Raw genomic sequence first — 18558 nt, 5'->3', positions numbered from 1 at the left:
AAGATTACAAGTTGATTGGGTATTCCGACAGTGATTGGTGTGGAGATTTAGACGATCGAAATATGTGTTCTTTTTGGGTAACACGGCGTTTACTTGGCTTTCAAAGAAGCAACCAATCGTGACACTCTCGACATGTGAAGCTGAATATGTGGCAGCATCTTGGTGTGTGTGTCATGCTATATGGCTCAGAAATTTGTTGGGCGAGTTGGAGCAACAACAACTTGGTGCAACTGAGATACGAGTTAACAATAAATCAGCGATTGAGTTGGCAAAGAACCCAGTGAATCATGAGAGAAGCAAACAGATTGACATTCGTTTTCATTTCATCCGAGATCATGTAAAGGAAAGAAGTGTGAAATTAGTGCACGTGGCAAGTCGAGACCAATTCGCGGATATCTTCACAAAACCGCTACCGATGGTACTCTTCGACAACTATAAGAAATTAATCGGCATGAAGGATGGCAGAAGCATTTAAGTTTACAGGGGAGTTTTGTTAAATAAACTTAAATGAAAAGTTAAGAGTTATGTAAGTGAAAGGTCAAGAGTTGAAAGGTCAAGAGTTATGTTGTTTTTTCAATGGGTTTAAATTAGTAGTTTTTGTTTAGGAGAATGAAAGATCAAGAGTCATTGGTTATTATTAGATTTTAATTTTTTGTTTTAAAGGGTTATCTATAATCTATAAATAGTTTGTAAGCATTTTATATGAATGTGAACAATTTTACACTAATAGCCAATCTATCCTCTACAGGGACCCATAACTTCTTAATAATTGTCAAAGAATCACCCTCCACCTCCCGAAGTCCTAACTCGTTCAACAAAATCACAGCATTGAGGCACGCCCTTGCCTCTACGACCGTTGGGTCAGCCACATGCTCGAATGGGTAATTCCCAGCGGCCATCACTAGGGCTTCCTTATTTCTAATTAAAACACCCGCTGGAGCCTTATTTTTTTATCTAATTAAAAGCTACATCAAAGTTTGCCTTTGCTGTTAATCCTACTAGTGGTTCCCATGTAACTTTCCGAACTTTATGAAAATGTGGTAAAACAAAATCTAAACATTCCAATTCTTGCATGTATGACTTTACAAAGGTAACCATACCATTCGTATGTTGGTTGATACCTTCTTGGTAAACATCGTTCCGATTAAACCATACCACCTAGAATATGACCACCCACAGTTTACATCTATCTAACGTGCAGTTAACAATTTCTTTGACTAACCAATTTTTCCACTTGTTTGCATTATTTGTGGAGGAAAATGGCACCATCAAGTCACTCAGTACCTAGACCGTAACCGGACATTCACGATATAAGTGCTCGACCGTCTCAGCTCCACGACAGACTCGGCAGCAACACTCCATTGCCACTCTTCTAGCTACTAGATTACTTAAAGTAAGGATAAAATTGTTAGCAACTTTTCAGATAGAGGTACTCATGGGATGGGCCGGGTCAAGTTCGGGCTGGGCCCAATCAAAAATTTAGGCCTATTTGCTAGGCCCAAGTTTAACCTGGCCCGAAAAATGGGCTTAAATTTTTATCCAAACCCAGCCCAGATAAAAATGCTAAAATCCGGACTCGGTCTGTCCCGCACGTATTAATTATTTTTTATATAATTTTTAAATATATATGATACATCAAAAATATTAAAATAAATATTTCTTAACAAATTGAAAATAAGTTTTTAAAAATATGTATATTTAAACAACACTAAGGTAGATGCAACTTAACAAGCATTTGTATCTAAAATAATAACAAAATTAACAATAAAACAAGTGTTATACAATATACAAACAATAACAACAAAATAGTAATAACATAATAGTAATTTTTATTTTACTGGCCAGTTTAAGATTTCATAATCTTTTGTAAAAAGCTCTTAAATATGTATTTCGCATTGTATGCACAACCTCTGTAACACCCTTATCCCTAGAAAAAAGTCATTTGTACCCGCTCTTTACCAAATAGTTCTTTGTATTATCCCCTCGCCATACAAATCCATCCACCTGACAGCGGAATGGATAAAATTATCTTGATCTGGTAACTATCAAACAGCCTATCCATTACGTTAGCCTTCTAGGTATAAGAATTTACATAAATTAGGTTTGAGACATATGTATAATTGATATTAATCGTCTGACCTATCACTTTCCTTTTTCTAGACCCTAGTAACCATGAATCCCGCCAAATTTTAATTAAAGCACCACTTCTTACTTTCCACCCACCTCCTTCTTCAAGTACCCTATGGGCAGGCTAGATACTACGCCAGGTATACGAGCGGTAAACACCAAGCTTTGCACTCATAAAATCACTCATTTGATAATATTTAGCTTTCATAACACGAGTCAGCAAACAATTTGGTTTCATCAAAAGCCTCCAAGTTTGTTTTGCTAACAACGCTACACTGAAAAAGCCTAAATCCCTAAATCTCAAACCACATTCAGCTTTCGGCTTACACAATTACTTCCACTTGCACCAATGAATTCCTCTGTTCATTTTATTATTACGCCACCAAAACTTACTAATAATGCTTTCTAATTCATGACACAATGTAACCGGAAGCAAAAAACAATTCATAGCATAAATTGGGATTGATTGTAAAATGGATTTGACGAAAATCTCCTTGCCTCTTGCAGAAAGATATCACAAACCCCAGCTATCAATACGTTTCAGGAACATCTCTTTAAAGCCCAAAAAAAGCCTATTTCTTTCTCTTGTCCACTATCGCCGGCAACCCTAGATACTTTTTCGGGTTAGTCAAAATTCAGACTCCTAGAATATTCCCAATTCGTTCCTTTATGCTACTATCGACATTACTACTAAAATAAACCAACGATTTGTCAAATTTTATCACCTATCCTGAAACCCCTTCATACTCTAATAGTAAATCTTTCATTGCCCTTGCCCTCTCTTCCTTTGCCTCTCCAAATAGGATATTATCATCAGCAAAGAACAAATGTGTCATCGCCAAACCCCTCTTTCCCACTCTTTCTCCTCTAATTTTACCTTCTTGTCTAACCAAGTGAAGCAAACTTGAAAGCCCTTCAATGGAAATCAAGAATAAGATATGGGCTTAGTGGATCCCATGTCTCAATCCCCTAGAAGGCCAAAACTAATATCCTTGCTTCCTATTTAAAATAACGGAATATGAAACTGTTGTCACACACTTGATTATCATATCAATCCGGTTTGTATTAACACCTATACATTCTATTACCTTGGCCACGAAACCCCACTCCATCCTATCATATGTCTTGCTCATCCAACTTCAGCACAAAAGATCTTGTGGTTGCAGAGTCTCTTTTTGAAAGCATGCAATAATTCATAAGAAATAAGAACATTATCATATATTTGTCTCCCTGGGATAAAAGCCCTTAAGCTTCATCAATGCATACATCTAGGACTTTCTTGAACATATTCGCAATTGTCTTCGCAATGATTTTGTAGAAAACGTTACAAAGGTTAATATGACGAAATTGTGACATCGATTTCGGATTTGCAACCTTCAAAATAAGCATTATACTTGTTTTATTGATATCTTTAATCTCTCTTTCATTGTTTAACACCTGAATACAAAAATGGGATATTTCCTTACCCACAATGTGCTAGTATTTTTGAAAAAAATAATACTGGGAAACCATCCATACCTAATGCTTTTAGGGGTGTCATTCCTTTAACTGCTTCCCATACCTCATCTTCTGTAAAAGCCACAGACAACTCATCATTCTTACTTTCCGAGATACTAGGAGTTATCCCTGACAACACATGTCCTCTATTTATAACCGAGGAGGTTGTGAACAACTTTTTAAAATACTCGAAAACAACCTCAACCATACCACTATCTTCTGACACCCACACCTCATCTTAGTCTTGTAATCTTTTTATCCTTATTCTTATTCCTGCAGCTAATGGCAAATTTGTGGAAAAAAGCTATGTTACGATCACCAAATTTCAACCAATTGACCCTCGTCTTTGCTCCCAAAACAACTCTTCTTTATCAACCTCCATATTTAATGCAAGCTCCATCAGATTCTCCTCATCAAGGTCAATTGAGGTCAGCTCTTCCACTCTCTGTTTCCTACACCTTTGTTCCTCCCTTGCCTATCTGCTCAACTCCCTCCCTAACTCCTCTAACTTCACCGGTACACCCATCCTAGATGATTCCTACATATCCTTAATGCACTTCTCACATGATTCTTTGAAAACCCAATCCACATTGAATCTAAATTGGAAATTGTTCATTTCCCTCTATAAATGCCTTTTACCTACAATATCTACCAATAGTAGGCAATGATCAGAAAAAGCATGTGACAAGTGCTTTACAGAATAATCTGGAAAAGGCTCCCACCAAGTCGAATTTGCCACCCCCTATCTAATCTTTCACGCACATTATTATCTAGCATCCTTCCTCTTTCCCAAGTAAACCACTGACCTAAACAAATCACATTCTTCCAATACTTCTTGAAAATTATGCATCTTTCGCTCATCCTGCAACCAACCTCCTCATTTCTCAAACGAGTACATTATTTTGCTGAAATCACCCATCACCAACCACGACAAAGAATTATTATTTCTTAAATGTTTCATAATTCTCCAAGAATTCTTCCTTCCTCTTTCATCTGGCGACCCATAAAACCCCATAACTCTCGACCTTGGTAACCCCTCACCTCCTCAATTTCAACACCGATATGCAAGGAAGAAAAGCATTTTTAATTGGACTAAACAATCACCTACCTACCCTACCAATAACCTTCCTCCAGAACCATCTATGTCAACTTCAATTCCACTAGAAAAACCACACCTTTCACAAACCCTTCTTGTACATCTCGCACCTTGTTTTATAAGAAACAATTGGCGATTGCCCCAACTCATGAACGTTCTAACTTAAGATTTTAGCCATAAGCTCATATAATATTTTCGATACATTTTTAAGTTTTTAATATTCAACAAAAAGCGACTTTTGAATTCTCTCGTGGCGACACAAAAGAACCTGAGCAAGAAAACTAAAAAACCTTCTAGCAAGCCCTCCAAAGAGAAGTCCATTAGCAGGTTGCTTTATATCATATGATGAAGTAGGCTTATTTTACACAGTGGCATTAAACACAAGATATCACCCTTATGGTTACAGTTTTTTTAAAAAAAATCATATTTGAAGACGAGTCTATGACACTTTAATCATCGTTTCAATCAATCTGATTGTTTTAATCGATTAAATTTAATTAAAAATTGAATGTTAGAACCATTAACAAATAAGTAATCAATGAACCAATGCTATTCAACTATATAGCAAAATTTTCCATATGACAACTAATTAAAACCGTGAAAAAGTACAACAGGCTCCTACCATTACCTCTAAACCCCACGTTTCCAGAAGCAATGCCCAAAAATCTATTGTTGTGCCTCAACCAAGAAGCCAGCCGGATCCCAATGAAACAATGAAATATGTATTTTCAACCCTAAAATCATTATTTAGATCTCAAAAGAAGCAGAAGAAAGAATTGCTTGGCTACGCAGAATCTCAAGATAATCCAATTTTTAACGGGACGCAAAGAACTCTTCTTGTAGGGTACATACAATCTTAATCCCAATCCATTGTTCAAATGTCGGTACCATATACCATCTCTTCAAATGGCAAGGTTTTAAAATGCCTCGAGCTTTCCGTTTGATATGATTGGAATTGTGCTTTGACTGATTTCGGGATCACTTGTACCACCATTTACTGGAGTTTTGCCCTCCTGATTGTTGAACAGGATGTTCACGGCAAAGCTACGACTACCTTCAAAATAGGTAGAGTAGGGGAAGTACTCCGCACATCTTACTTTCCATCCTGTAGAATACGATAATTACCAATTCAGATGTAATCAATAAAGGTCTAATCAATCAACAGATATTAATTTCAGAAGTTGACGTAGTCAAAAGTCAATTTTCTAGTCAGCATCTATTTGTAAGAATAATCCATGTTCCTCTGACCCATCATTATCTTATAGTTCCCGTGTCAGACATATCCAGACATGCATATCGATTTAAGAACACTAAATTCCTTGAAACAGAAAAAAATGTAACATACCCATGCCAAACACATTCCAATATCCAACACTAAAAGAATTTGGGTAACATAGAAGTGTACTTACTCAAAGCAGCATCTTGATCAACAAGAACCTTTTCCAAGAGTTGGTGGACTGCAATAGTCCTTGAGCTTCCATGCCATGATTGGTCCAAGTGCTGCATTCCTGGACAAGCAAAAAAGGAACAAACAATTAAATCTCAAGATTTAGTTGCAGCGTATGGAAACAATATCAAACAGCGGAAAATTTAATACACCAAAGCATTACGTTAGCTCAACTATATTGGATGAATCTTCAATTAACTTAACAGCCTCAAGTTTCTTGGTCGGATCCAAGATATATAACATTTCTGCAACTACCACTCTATGCATCAAAGAATCTGCAAAACAGAAAATTGAACATGGCATGATTAACAACCCACTCCAAGGAGCCTAAAATGTACATGCTAAGTAAGCTCAATAATACCTTGATGTTTACGAAGGAAAATTTCATTTGCCTCAGAAAGAGTTTTCTCCTGGAATTGACTGCAGAGAGAGAAAATAAAGGGATTCAATGCATCAGAGGTTAAAACAACAATAATAACAGTAATGCAACAAAATTGGGGCATGGAAATAACTATCATAAAGCCATTTCAAAGAGAACCTGATGGATGGTCGCTCAGCTTCTAAGACACTCCAAACAAGTTTTTCTGCATCAGTCGCTGGAGCAGGCATTGAGCCCACTTTATGGAAAAATTTAATCTGCATTACATTAAATTCAAATGTAGTAGTGTAAAGACTAGATGATCGTTGCATAAAAGTACCAGAAGAATGTACCTGTGCATGACAGTGCGCAATATGGTAAGACAGATGTTACATACCAAGCAGCGATGTGAATCCGGATACTCAGCATCCAACCTTAGCAATTGCTTTACAGCCTTCAGGACAAAGAAAATAAAAAGAGAACAAACATATGAAGATGAGTTCACAAAATAATTAAGTACAACTGAGCAAAACTATTGTCCTCCAACTCAATGATAAATTACAAAAACTATCAAATTCACGCATATTTGATTGACACTATGTTTGGGAAGAACTTAACTAGTGGATCTGGATTTAGTTTGCTATAAAAACAATGAGTATAAAATGCATGTACCATGAACAAATTATTTAAATTTCAACTTAAGAGGATCAACTTCAAGTTCAAAAATGCCTATCATTATTAAATAGGTACCCAACAAGTCTATAAACTTGAAAGTAATCATGGACATCATATGTACAAGCGTTTTACCATGATTATATCAGTTTTTAAATCCAAATCACCAATTCTAAATTCAAGTTACCAAATATAACTTGAATGAATAGAGACGTATGGTTTACAGGTAGAGTTTCTTACTCCAAGATGATATCAAGGCAGAAGTGAAAAGGAGTGCAGAAAACAATAGATGAGGGAGCTTCATCACAAATTATGCTGATCCAAATTCTTAATCACTTTGTCACATTTAAATATTAGCTCAAGTTGATCAAACACAACATGGAGAGGAATCACGTCTTTTGTTCAATTAATGGAAAAAATAAATACCTGAAAGGCAAGCAAAATCTTTTGCTTTCTCATATTGACTTCAAATGAAAGCAAGTGCGTCTCTAAAGAATCAGGTGAATTCTTCAGAAGCAACTTCAAATACTTAGTTGCTTCTGACAAAGGATCCTCGGTCTGTAAATAAAAGGGAAAAAACCATTAAACAAGTCCCAAGTTTAACAGGGGCAGTAGAGACACATTGACCAATTTAATCAGGAACCTAAGGCGCATACAAAAGGCAATATAGATAACCTTCAATAATCTTTCTCCATAAGGATCTGGGTCTACAGGTTTAACATGTCGTTTCCCAGACTTAGAAGTGCCACTAGCACTTGATTCTTCATTTTTCTCATCTGCCTCCTAAAATAGTAAGCAGCATCACAATGAAATCATCAAAGATATATTACCAAAGAACAATCAAAACAAGCTGATATACTTTCTTAGTTCGTTCTGCTTTTCTCTGCTTCTTCATTTTCTTTTTCTGATGAGTCTTTAATGTATGGTCCTCTTCTTCAGCTGGAGAGTTCAAAGGAGAATCATACAACTTTAGATAGCATCTGCATTTCAAAACCCAATGCTTATCACAAAGAAAGCAGAACAATGTAATCACCAATTTCAAGCAAAGAGATTCTGCAAAAGAAACACCAACACGGAAACCAGACACTATCTATCGCCAAAAATTACCAAGTTAATTGTTGATTAACTTATCAGTGTATCATCCTTTCCACTCCACCATCCCATCAATAAGAATCAATACAAACAGTTATAACTGACAAATAATTTCTGGTGCAGAAAGTCAGAAACAAGCAACTCTCCATATTTAACCCAACAGAAACCCCAGAAACAACCTTCCACTAATTTAACCAGCCAAAATCACAACAAACAATATACCCAAAAGAATATTTAATACTTTAAGTAAAAAATATCATGAAAATATGAATTTGCAAAATATAGACAAAAGTAAATTGAGACTACAAACAATTTTTTTCATCCTGTTTCATATGTACGACAAGATGTCATCATCATGTGAATCCTCTGAAGACAACATAAAATAGCATGTGAAGTATTACACAAGCAGCTAGATTCATAAAATCAGACACTATGGTCCTATAGTAGTTCTTAAATTAAAGTTGACTCTAGAAGCAGATCCAAATATCTGCACCTTTAGCTAATAGTTAACTTGAGGGAGAAGCGTTTGAACTTGAGGGCTCCACCATGGACAACAGGAGTTATTGCAACTAAGGTATGTGTCAAACCACAAAAATATTTGCTTTCTAAATAATGTAATAAAGTAATTAACAAAAATTGCCTTCAGGAAAATTTTCACACTTTTACAGCCAACCATGGACAACAGGAGTTATTGCAACTAAGGTATGTGTCAAAACCAAAAAAATATTTGCTTTCTAAAAAATGTAATAAAGTAACTAACAAAAATTGCCTTCAAGAAAATTTTCACACTTTTACAGCAAGGTTCAGATAATGCATCATTTCAACTTTCAACTAACACATGATAAATGCACCTGAAATCTATACAAGCAAGCAAAAAGAGGGAGGTAAGATGAACCCAACCCAAAATGAAGCACCAAAAGCATGAATTATTCAACAATATGTGACAAACGCAAAAAGCACCCTGACAGGGAGACCACAGATTACATTGTATTTTACATCCACAGTCAAACGAAATAAATCTAAGTTGAAGCATTGAAAAGCTTGCAGGTCCTAACAAAAAGCTTCACCTGATGGCGCCAGCTGCAGCTTTGTGAAAATAAGAATGTGAATGCAACCGATCTTGAAACTTTAGCATTTCAACATATGCACGCAGCGTCATTTTCCGTAAACAATAAGAATGAAAATCAAACTGATCTTCAGTAATGTCAGCATAGTGCTTCTCCACAGCTAAAAATTTCTTCAGGGCCCGTCCAAGGTAACCTTGTCGAGTGTAACTTTTACCTGAAGCAAGTTCATACCTTCAAAAGATGAAGAGCACTCAGTAGGTGTATCCAAATAATAATCAGAGATAACAAGATGGAAGGCAATTAATCAACAAAACCGGACCACATGCACTGCATGTCATGAAGGTTGTTGTGCTGGTCCCCTTCTTTTGTGAACAATGCAGCAGTTTTTTCGGCCAAAGCCACCTTCAAGAGTGGAAAAAGTTGGCAAGGCATACAGTAACAGTGAAATAAATTTCAAAAGTAACAAATATCAAATATGAAAGGAAAAAACAGTCAAAAAATAGGAAACAACTATAGAACCTGATCAGCCTGCAACATACGCTTGACGGATTCACTGTTTATATAGCGATCTGCAAGATCCATACACCTAGCTTCATCTGCCAATGAAGCCGCAGCTACCAAATCACCAGCATGTTTCAATATCCGACTCTGTCACCAAAGAAGAAGCAACTGGTATTACAGGTAGACCCATCTTCAAGAACATTCCAATAAATTCTCCAAAAGAAAGAATAAAGAGATTCATAAATAAGCAAAAGCTACCTATCCAAAACCCTAAATCTAAGAAAAGTGGTCATCTACCTGCGTCATGCCCATCAAGATTTTTGTTCATGAAAAGAAAAACTTCCATCCATTTTAAATGAATATGTATAACAACTTCATAACTTAGTGCACAACAAAATAATCAATCAAGGCCAGTATCAAAGTAAGAAATAAGTCTTGCAAGTGAGCAAAAAGTCCAAGGAAATATCTTGAACAGTTTTCAGGAATTGCTGTCTCGTGAGATGCGAGACAAACCAGGCAAAGCAAATTCAAAATAAACAAATGCTACCGGGCAGATGAAGCCAATGCAAAATGTTTAAGATTGACAACGTGAACAAACCTTGACAAAGTATAAATCGATTACAGTTGGTGTATGCTGTATAGCCTCATCAATTTTTGAAAGAGCCATATCATATTGTCCTCTTCTGTCATAATGCTGCATTAATAAATACAAACTTACTCAGAGAAAATTGCAAAAAAAAAAAAAAAAGCACCAAATATATATTCCCAGGAAAAAAAGAAGAAAGGACCATGACCAGCTGGTGAGGAAAACTGATCTTTACCTACCTGAGCCAAAAAGAACAGAGTCCATAAAAGTGTTGAAGGGGGCTCCTTCTCTGTCCTGCCCTCAATATGAAACACAAGAAAACAAATGACTCAGCATAACACTAAAAATGTGCTTGTGTATTAGAGGCAAACAAATACAAAGGTACTTTACACGCAACACAACCATATGGAATAACCATTACGTACTCACAGATAACACATAGATGATTGAGAGCTTAACTAAACAAAAACTTACTATACTATTACTGCTTATTATTTAGTTAAGCTCTAAACAAAACTATATCACCTCTAAGAGGAGCATATATAATAATTTATATACTATTACACAAAGGTTGAAAGCACATACTACCTATCAGGGAATCTCCCAGTCGTCCTAATTGAATGCTCCAACTCAAGCATAAGTTGTTCCAATATGTCTGCCAGTTTAAGTGTCAACAGAGAAGGAAAATCAGTCGTATTGAAATCATGCTCCCAACAAGTTGAGAAGCAGCATAGGATAATTAATATTTATGAACTTAATTCTAATTTTGAATAATAGTAAGAGCAATCTTACCTTGCCATAGTGGTTGTACAAAGGAGAAAGATCTGAAAATAAAGATGGAACCCCCTGAAGGCACAAGAGAACATAGTATCATTATGTCACTCAACATACTAGTAACACCAGTCAAACTAGCACAAAAACCATCTCATTTGCTTAATACCTTTGTTAGAAGAGGCTGAATGTAACTAACTGCTGCTTCACGAAACTTGTCTCCTTGCAGAAAATCAAGTGGCATCCTCTAATAATTGAGAAAACAAAGTTCCAATATCAGTCCAGGAATATTTTTAATACATCATAAAGAAAGTAAGCATTTATTGACAAAGAGAATGCACATTGTGTCACAGTGGCTTACCGGAAGAAAACTAATTAATTACATCCACACTGTGAAACTCGAATTATAAGAGCAGTTGGGTATTTGCAGTAACCTGGCCATGTCAATTCATGGTCATGTACCCGCCCTTAAAAGGTATTTGTACAGGAAAATTGCAGCTTAACTTAAAGAACAAATACTCATCAATAAGAAATAGCTCTCGAATTTGTGATTATACCACCACATCAACTCCAAAATTTGAAGGATATAAAAGAAGAATTTTAACCACAAATAGTTCTTAGTATCATAACATCAAGACATCTATTAGGTATTTCAGCATACCATAACCATCTTTGTCTAGATAATTTAAGAATGTCGTGACATTAGTTGGTAGAAGCTCATCAGATTCTTCTCATCACATCATTTCTTATTCAGGCCATCAATAAAAATAAAACTGACCCCCCCCCTCTCTCTCTCTCTCTCTCAGAAAAGGGTGAAAACTTCAGTGCTCCGAAGAAACCCAAGGTTTTCATTGGAATTCCATCATGTCAATGTATAAATACATCCGATAGATAGATAGGTAGGTAGAGAGAGAGAGAGAGAGAGAGAGAGAGAGAGAGAGAGAGAGAGAGCAAAATATCATAAAATACACATACAAAGCTACCGTTTGGAACATGTAAAACAAAAAAGATACAAACAGAAAATCAAATCAATATGACTAACAGCTAGCACATAATAAAACAGTTTATACTAGCATATTCCACAAATAGAAAGTTCTTGCAAAAAGAAAATATCGTTAACATCCATCATAATAAAAAATAGAAGCACAAGACAAGTACATCACCTTAACTGCAGATGACCAAGTGTACTGCTGTGCAAGAGATTTGTATAGTGCATCCAACCGATCAATTTCATCAGAGGAATACTTGCCATTTTTCAGAATAAAGACCAAAACATTTCTGCAAGCCTTCATAATACCTGGAACATATGGATACACAAACATAAAAGTACACACCAGTAAGAAGCCTGTTGATCAGAGCCAAAAGCAATTCAAAAGAGATGCCAGATGCATAACTTTCATGACTGCAATAAAAAAAGGACTTCAAGAGGTGCTCGATAAAATAAATGGTTGGTTGATATCATCTGTAGGGTCAAATTATGGTTTTGGTCCCTCTATATGCTCAAATGTGGGATTTAGTCTATGTACTTTAATTTGACATAATTTTGATCCTTTTACTTTTATAATGTCATTATTTAATCCAAATAGTAAACACAGTTAAGTGTTAACTATTCCGGTTAAAATGTTGACATGGATTTTTCTTGAAAACACCTCTTCCAACTCATCATATTGACACAGAATTTTTTATTGGAATGTGTGGTTTTAAGAAAAATTCACCTCAGGATTTTAACCGGAATAGTTAATAGTGTTAACTATTTGGATTAACTAATGAAACTATAGAAGTAGAGGGACCAAATTAAGTCAAATTAGAGTATAGGGACTAAATCTAAAATCTGAGCATAGTACAGGAACCAAAACCATAATTTGACCATATAATTAGTCATGAAAGATTCGTTGCTAACTAGGTCTTCCAAAAGAGAAGCCATATGCATTCACCTGTAATTATCAGGATTCAAGGTGAGTAAAGCCTTATAAATGTTGGTACGGAGAGAAACCTCTTGTTCTTTGTAAGTCAATCTATCAACCTAGAAGAACAGAAGTTGTTAGATCTTAAGATCCAAGATTTCCGAACTTTAACAAAGTTTCAAATTTTTAACCATAAAAATATCCTGGCATTATATACATTTAACACTTACTATTTTTGGTTCTTTTTTGTGCAATTCCTCAAGTGCTCTCTCATGAAATCCGCATTCCTCTAGCAAAGAGATCTAAAAAAAATAGCATACCCACATAGACATTAAAAAGAGCTCCAATATACAACTAGTCTAGTGGTAATATACGGCATCTATCATGCATAATATACGTAGATATATGTGCATTATATAGCAGAAACTTATTAAAGAAATAAATGCTACTGCAATGTGTTGTAGGTAGTTGTCCAACTCGTCAAGCTATTTCCACATCTTGTTACTAGTGTTAAAAAACCAAAAAAGAGTACGTTAAAAGAAGAGGGTAGACCATTTATTAAATAAAGAGAAAAGTTGAGACACAAAAGCTGTTATTGGCTAGAACTTAGAGCTAGTTTAGCATTGCTACTGCAGTTGAAAAGTGCTTTTGAAAAGCTGGGTTTGGAAAGATTGCTTTTGAAAAGTGATATGAAAAAGTGTGGTGTAAGATTTCAAGCGTTTAGCATGAAAAAGTTACAATGTCTATGTTAGACATGAAGTTTGAAAGGAAAAAATAAGTTAATTTAAATGATATTCAAATTTGTTAATATTATAATATATAAAATATAAATTTTAAATACTCTTTAGGCAACTCATATAAATTGTTAGTAAGATTTAATTTAAATATATAGACCATATTTTAGATATTTGATAGAATAATTGACTAAAATGCAAAGTATTTTTCTTTTCCTATGTCTCAATTATTAGTTGTTTCTTAATACAAAATTTTGAAGTACAAGCTAAGGGATCCCATGATGCAATGTTAGTTTCTTTTGATATTAACAAATATTCAGCTTATATTATAATTAAAATATTAAAATATTAATTTATGGTAACTCATTATTAATATTATGATATATAAAATATAAATTTTAAATAAATTTTAAGCAATTAATATAAATTATTTATAAAATTTAATTTGAATATACTTTATAAATGAGGAGAGGGCAATTTTATAATTTCCCACTCAAACAGGCTTTTTCAAAAGCCAAAAACTGGATTATTTAACTTTTTGGTTTGGCTTGAAAAGCCAATTTGAAGGTAGAAGCTAGTTATTTAGCATTGCTTATGTGTCAAAAAGTTGCTTCGGCTTGAAAAGCTAGTTTGCAAAACAATGCTAAACAAGGCCTTAGTCCTCCACCTCAGATTAAAATAAACTTGGACATCATTTAATTTATCAGCAATATATATAAATCATGAAAAAACATACTTCTAAAATAAATAGATTTTTTTTTTACGATATCAGGTGTAACATTTAAGCAAAAGTAAACAAGATCTTGGCAGAAATACTTGTGGAAGGAAAAAGTAGGGAAGAAATGATAGGTCTTTTATAATTTCATATGCAAAAATAGAATTAATACAAAAATAGGATACCGTTTATAAAGAACATAAAAAGAATTTTATATCTTAAATACTTTGCAAATGAATTATTACTCTATTGGATTTATGGATAATCTCATGAACCACATGGTCCGTTTATTGGATTAGTTACATCCATATGCAGGCAAAATATATAAAATCACTACAAGAGCAATACCTTATATAAAAGCATTTCACCATGCTCGCAACGCTCATTATCTGGTGGATAATCATCTTCTAATGTCCCTTCATATGCTTCCAATATTTCAGCTGCTTTTGCACCACTAATATCAACCAAAAAAAAGGCATTCAGCATCCATACCTAGAGAATGAAAGGAAATAAGAGCAACTTCATTAACTTAGAACTACTTGGTTGATGCATGGATAGAAAATGATACATGCCAATACAATAACTTAAATTTATTCTAACAAATATGCAACATAGAATCATTTGACATCATCATGTAGAAGCAGAAGCAAATAGGACATCATCTTTGTTTTGAGATAATATAGCAAAACACAAAAAAAGTCAGCAATGCAAGCATTGCTTGTAACATGCAAATTTGCAACAAAAAATTCATATATGCACGTCTCACCGGCTTCCAAGTAGAGTAGTAGGGCCCCTATCTATCCATCTACCCACCTGCCTATATATATTATAAGCATCTTCAATGCAGTCTAAACCCTATGAACCACATTTTTAAAATCATCAGTAATTTCATCCATGTTGGCACCCATTTGATCATGTAATTAGAAAATAGAGTTAAGATTCTCAGGCATTTAATTTAAAGGAAGGCTTTAATTATATCAACAAATATTTTGATCTTCCATACAAACAGGCCTTTCGATCCCAAGCTTCAATATAGCATTACAAGAACAACATTCTAAATCACATGTCACAAAATACAATCGAGAGAAATTGGAAAAGGTGATATAGGAATGGAACAAAGTCTTTATCTGGGAAAAAAATGGAAATAAATAAGGAACAATAAATACTTTGAGTTTAAATGGTGGGCTACAGCAAAGCCAATCCAGTTCATACGCTGATTTGGTTTCAAAGTCAAAAGCTGCTGCCTTGTCTCAACAAATCCAGCCAAATCTCGCATTTGTGCCTGCAAGAGAAGACAACAAAAATAACAATAATAATTTCTTAAACAGCCTAAACAATACAAATGAGAAAATTTAAAACCATTATCAAATCTGAAAATCTTCTCTCAAATGTTGTTAGCAGAAAGACAAGTACTCATGATCTTCATGCTTTTTTTCCTTTAACTGATTAAGGTATATACACCATATAAACTAAAAAGCCCAAAAAAGCTACCGCTGACTCTGACTGAAATCATCAAAATATCAATAACTAAGAGCCCATAGTTATGGCAAGCACCAAACAATGGGCAAATGAATAACAGAAATGAAAGCAAGAAAAACAAGAATCAAAACATCACTGATCTCCATTTAAAATTCAACAATTTCAGCATCAAAGACACTGAAATTTTCACTACCCTGAAGCAGTAAGACACAAATGCATCTGAAGTTAAGCACCAGATCAGATCTGATCCAAGCAAAATTCGGTCTATAAGCACTTTCAACCATCAGGGAACTAGTAGAATGAGAAGAAGAATCTGCTGCAGATCTGGATTGACCAGAACATATCAATTCAAGGAGGTTAATTCTTCTGAAATAACGAGAATGAACGGATCAAATCAAATGGTTGCTTCTGACTCAATTACTTTTTATTTGTTTGTGCAACAAAACAAAACCTTTGTTTAAGATGCTACATCTGAATCAATTCTAATATAAAAAGTGCTGCCAGATTATCACACAAAGTGCGCTATAGCATTCTCCCTTCACCAAAGGCCATCAATTGCAACAAAAAACTATGATATAAATTTGCAGAGTTACAAAAAAGAAAAAACAGCTGCCTTGTATGCTTTATAAGTCTATTTCTAGGATCTAACACATCCTGTATCTACCATTCCCCTGTTTTAAGCCACATATCTTCATTTCTGTTGTTTCTCTTTCAATATAGCTTAGTCCATTCTATCCCATATACTAGCAGATTCCCTCAAGCAAAAAAAAATGCTTAAATTCTTTCACAACTACCTTTAGCCCAATCTTGGGATTTTCATCCAGTTATTCCAAGTTACCACAATGAACCAGCCTTGGCCATGAACTTAGCATAAATGTGGGCATTCAAACTGTTTTAGTAGCAACCTTGGCTTGCCAATTAGAACCCCCAATACCTTAAGATTATCGAACTCCACAATGAAATCTGAAAAACCTTCAAGGCAAACCACAAAGCTTACAAGAGAAACTCCTTTAACCATTCAAGAACGCCAAGCATCAATGTCAAGAATTTGAGTGAGCATGTGATCAAGCATACTACTGATGAACATCTTAGATTAAATACTGAGTCTAAAAATAGGAATTACAGATAAGGTAAGGAAGGTGTACCTGCAAGAGTGACAAGTCCCGTAGTATTTCAATGTTGTCTGGATCTATTCTCAAAGCATTGCGATAGCATTTGATAGCCTCCCTGTATTCTCTATCTGATCGATAGAGGAGACCATACACGTGCCAGCAGACATGACTTTTCAAATCATTCTACATAAAGACACAAACATAAAACACTGTTAGGAAAAAGTGACATTGCTTTGAAATTAAACAGGCTGAAAGAAAAACAAGGCAACCTTTAAACCTAACCGAACGAGCTCATATGCTTCAGTTTTACGATCCATGCAATTTAAGGTCAACCCCTTCATTGACAATGTTTCTGAGAGCAAGGAACAAAAGCCCATAAAACAATAGAGAACTACAGATACTATACCAGTACTAACCATGTTTGAAGACACAAAACCAACCAATATGAAGAAATTAATAAAATATTGCACACTTGAAACCTTATGGGTCACAAAATGAGTTATATATCCTAAAGCAATGCAATATGTTCAATTGGTAAAGAGCATCCCCACATTGATACTGCTACATTGTTCCACTTATCTATAAAACCATTACATTATGGACAAAACACTAGACAGCCAATGATTTCAAAAGTACAATTCACATAAATCATATAGGACACAAGAAAGCAGTACATGGAAACAATCATGTCAATGTCAGAGGCTTTTTGTAAAGATTGTGTAAATTAATTTCATGGATATCAACACAAACTACCTACTGATGGCCCCTTTTTCCTGTAAAGTATAAAGTTCATTTGCTTCAAAGTTTTTCCATCTTTATACAGGCACGCTTAAAAAGACCATGCAAACTATATACACTAAAAAATTAAGAGACTCTCAAGCAATAACAAAAAAAAGGGAGAAATAGGTGCATGAAATTAAACTACCTCCATGATCAGGAAACTTTTTAAGTATAGCATCTGCAGCCTTCAGTCCTTTCTTGTACTGTTTAGTTTCATATGATTTCTGCAGTGATGAACATATAAAGAGCTTTAGCAATAGCACATAGAGATCCAAGTCAATAATATAAAAATTCAGTCATGAGAACTGGCGAGAGTATATGAACAGATAATAAGTACGGAAGGAGAAAAAAAACTATGTCAACAGTTAATTACAATTAAATTGAAATGGAGTTCACAGGTCAAAACTCTAGCTTCGACTGTAAATAATTTTTTAGAGAAAAAAAGGGTGGGGCAGTGGACTCTCAATTAAGTGTGGAAAACATTCTTAAAATATATAAATATTCGAAGAACTTATTAAGTATGATGCATCATGCTACAGTAAACCACATGATGCAGCCTATTAAAAGATGTAACTATTATATTTATTTTTAAGAATCTTAAAAATTACTGTTTGTTCTTT

General features: G+C 34.6%; 1 pseudogene; it reads right to left on the bottom strand.

The window, feature by feature from the left end:
* Positions 1–5179: 5179 nt before the first annotated feature.
* LOC105786694 (N-terminal acetyltransferase A complex auxiliary subunit NAA15-like) lies at positions 5180–18219 on the bottom strand (annotated as a pseudogene).
* Between the last annotated feature and the right edge of the window lie 339 nt (positions 18220–18558).

This window comes from Gossypium raimondii, chromosome 2, assembly GCF_025698545.1.
Source record: "Gossypium raimondii isolate GPD5lz chromosome 2, ASM2569854v1, whole genome shotgun sequence".
NCBI classification, from domain to species: domain Eukaryota; kingdom Viridiplantae; phylum Streptophyta; class Magnoliopsida; order Malvales; family Malvaceae; genus Gossypium; species Gossypium raimondii.
Note: the sequence above shows the minus strand (reverse complement) of the source record. Positions and strands in the feature narration are given on the sequence as shown.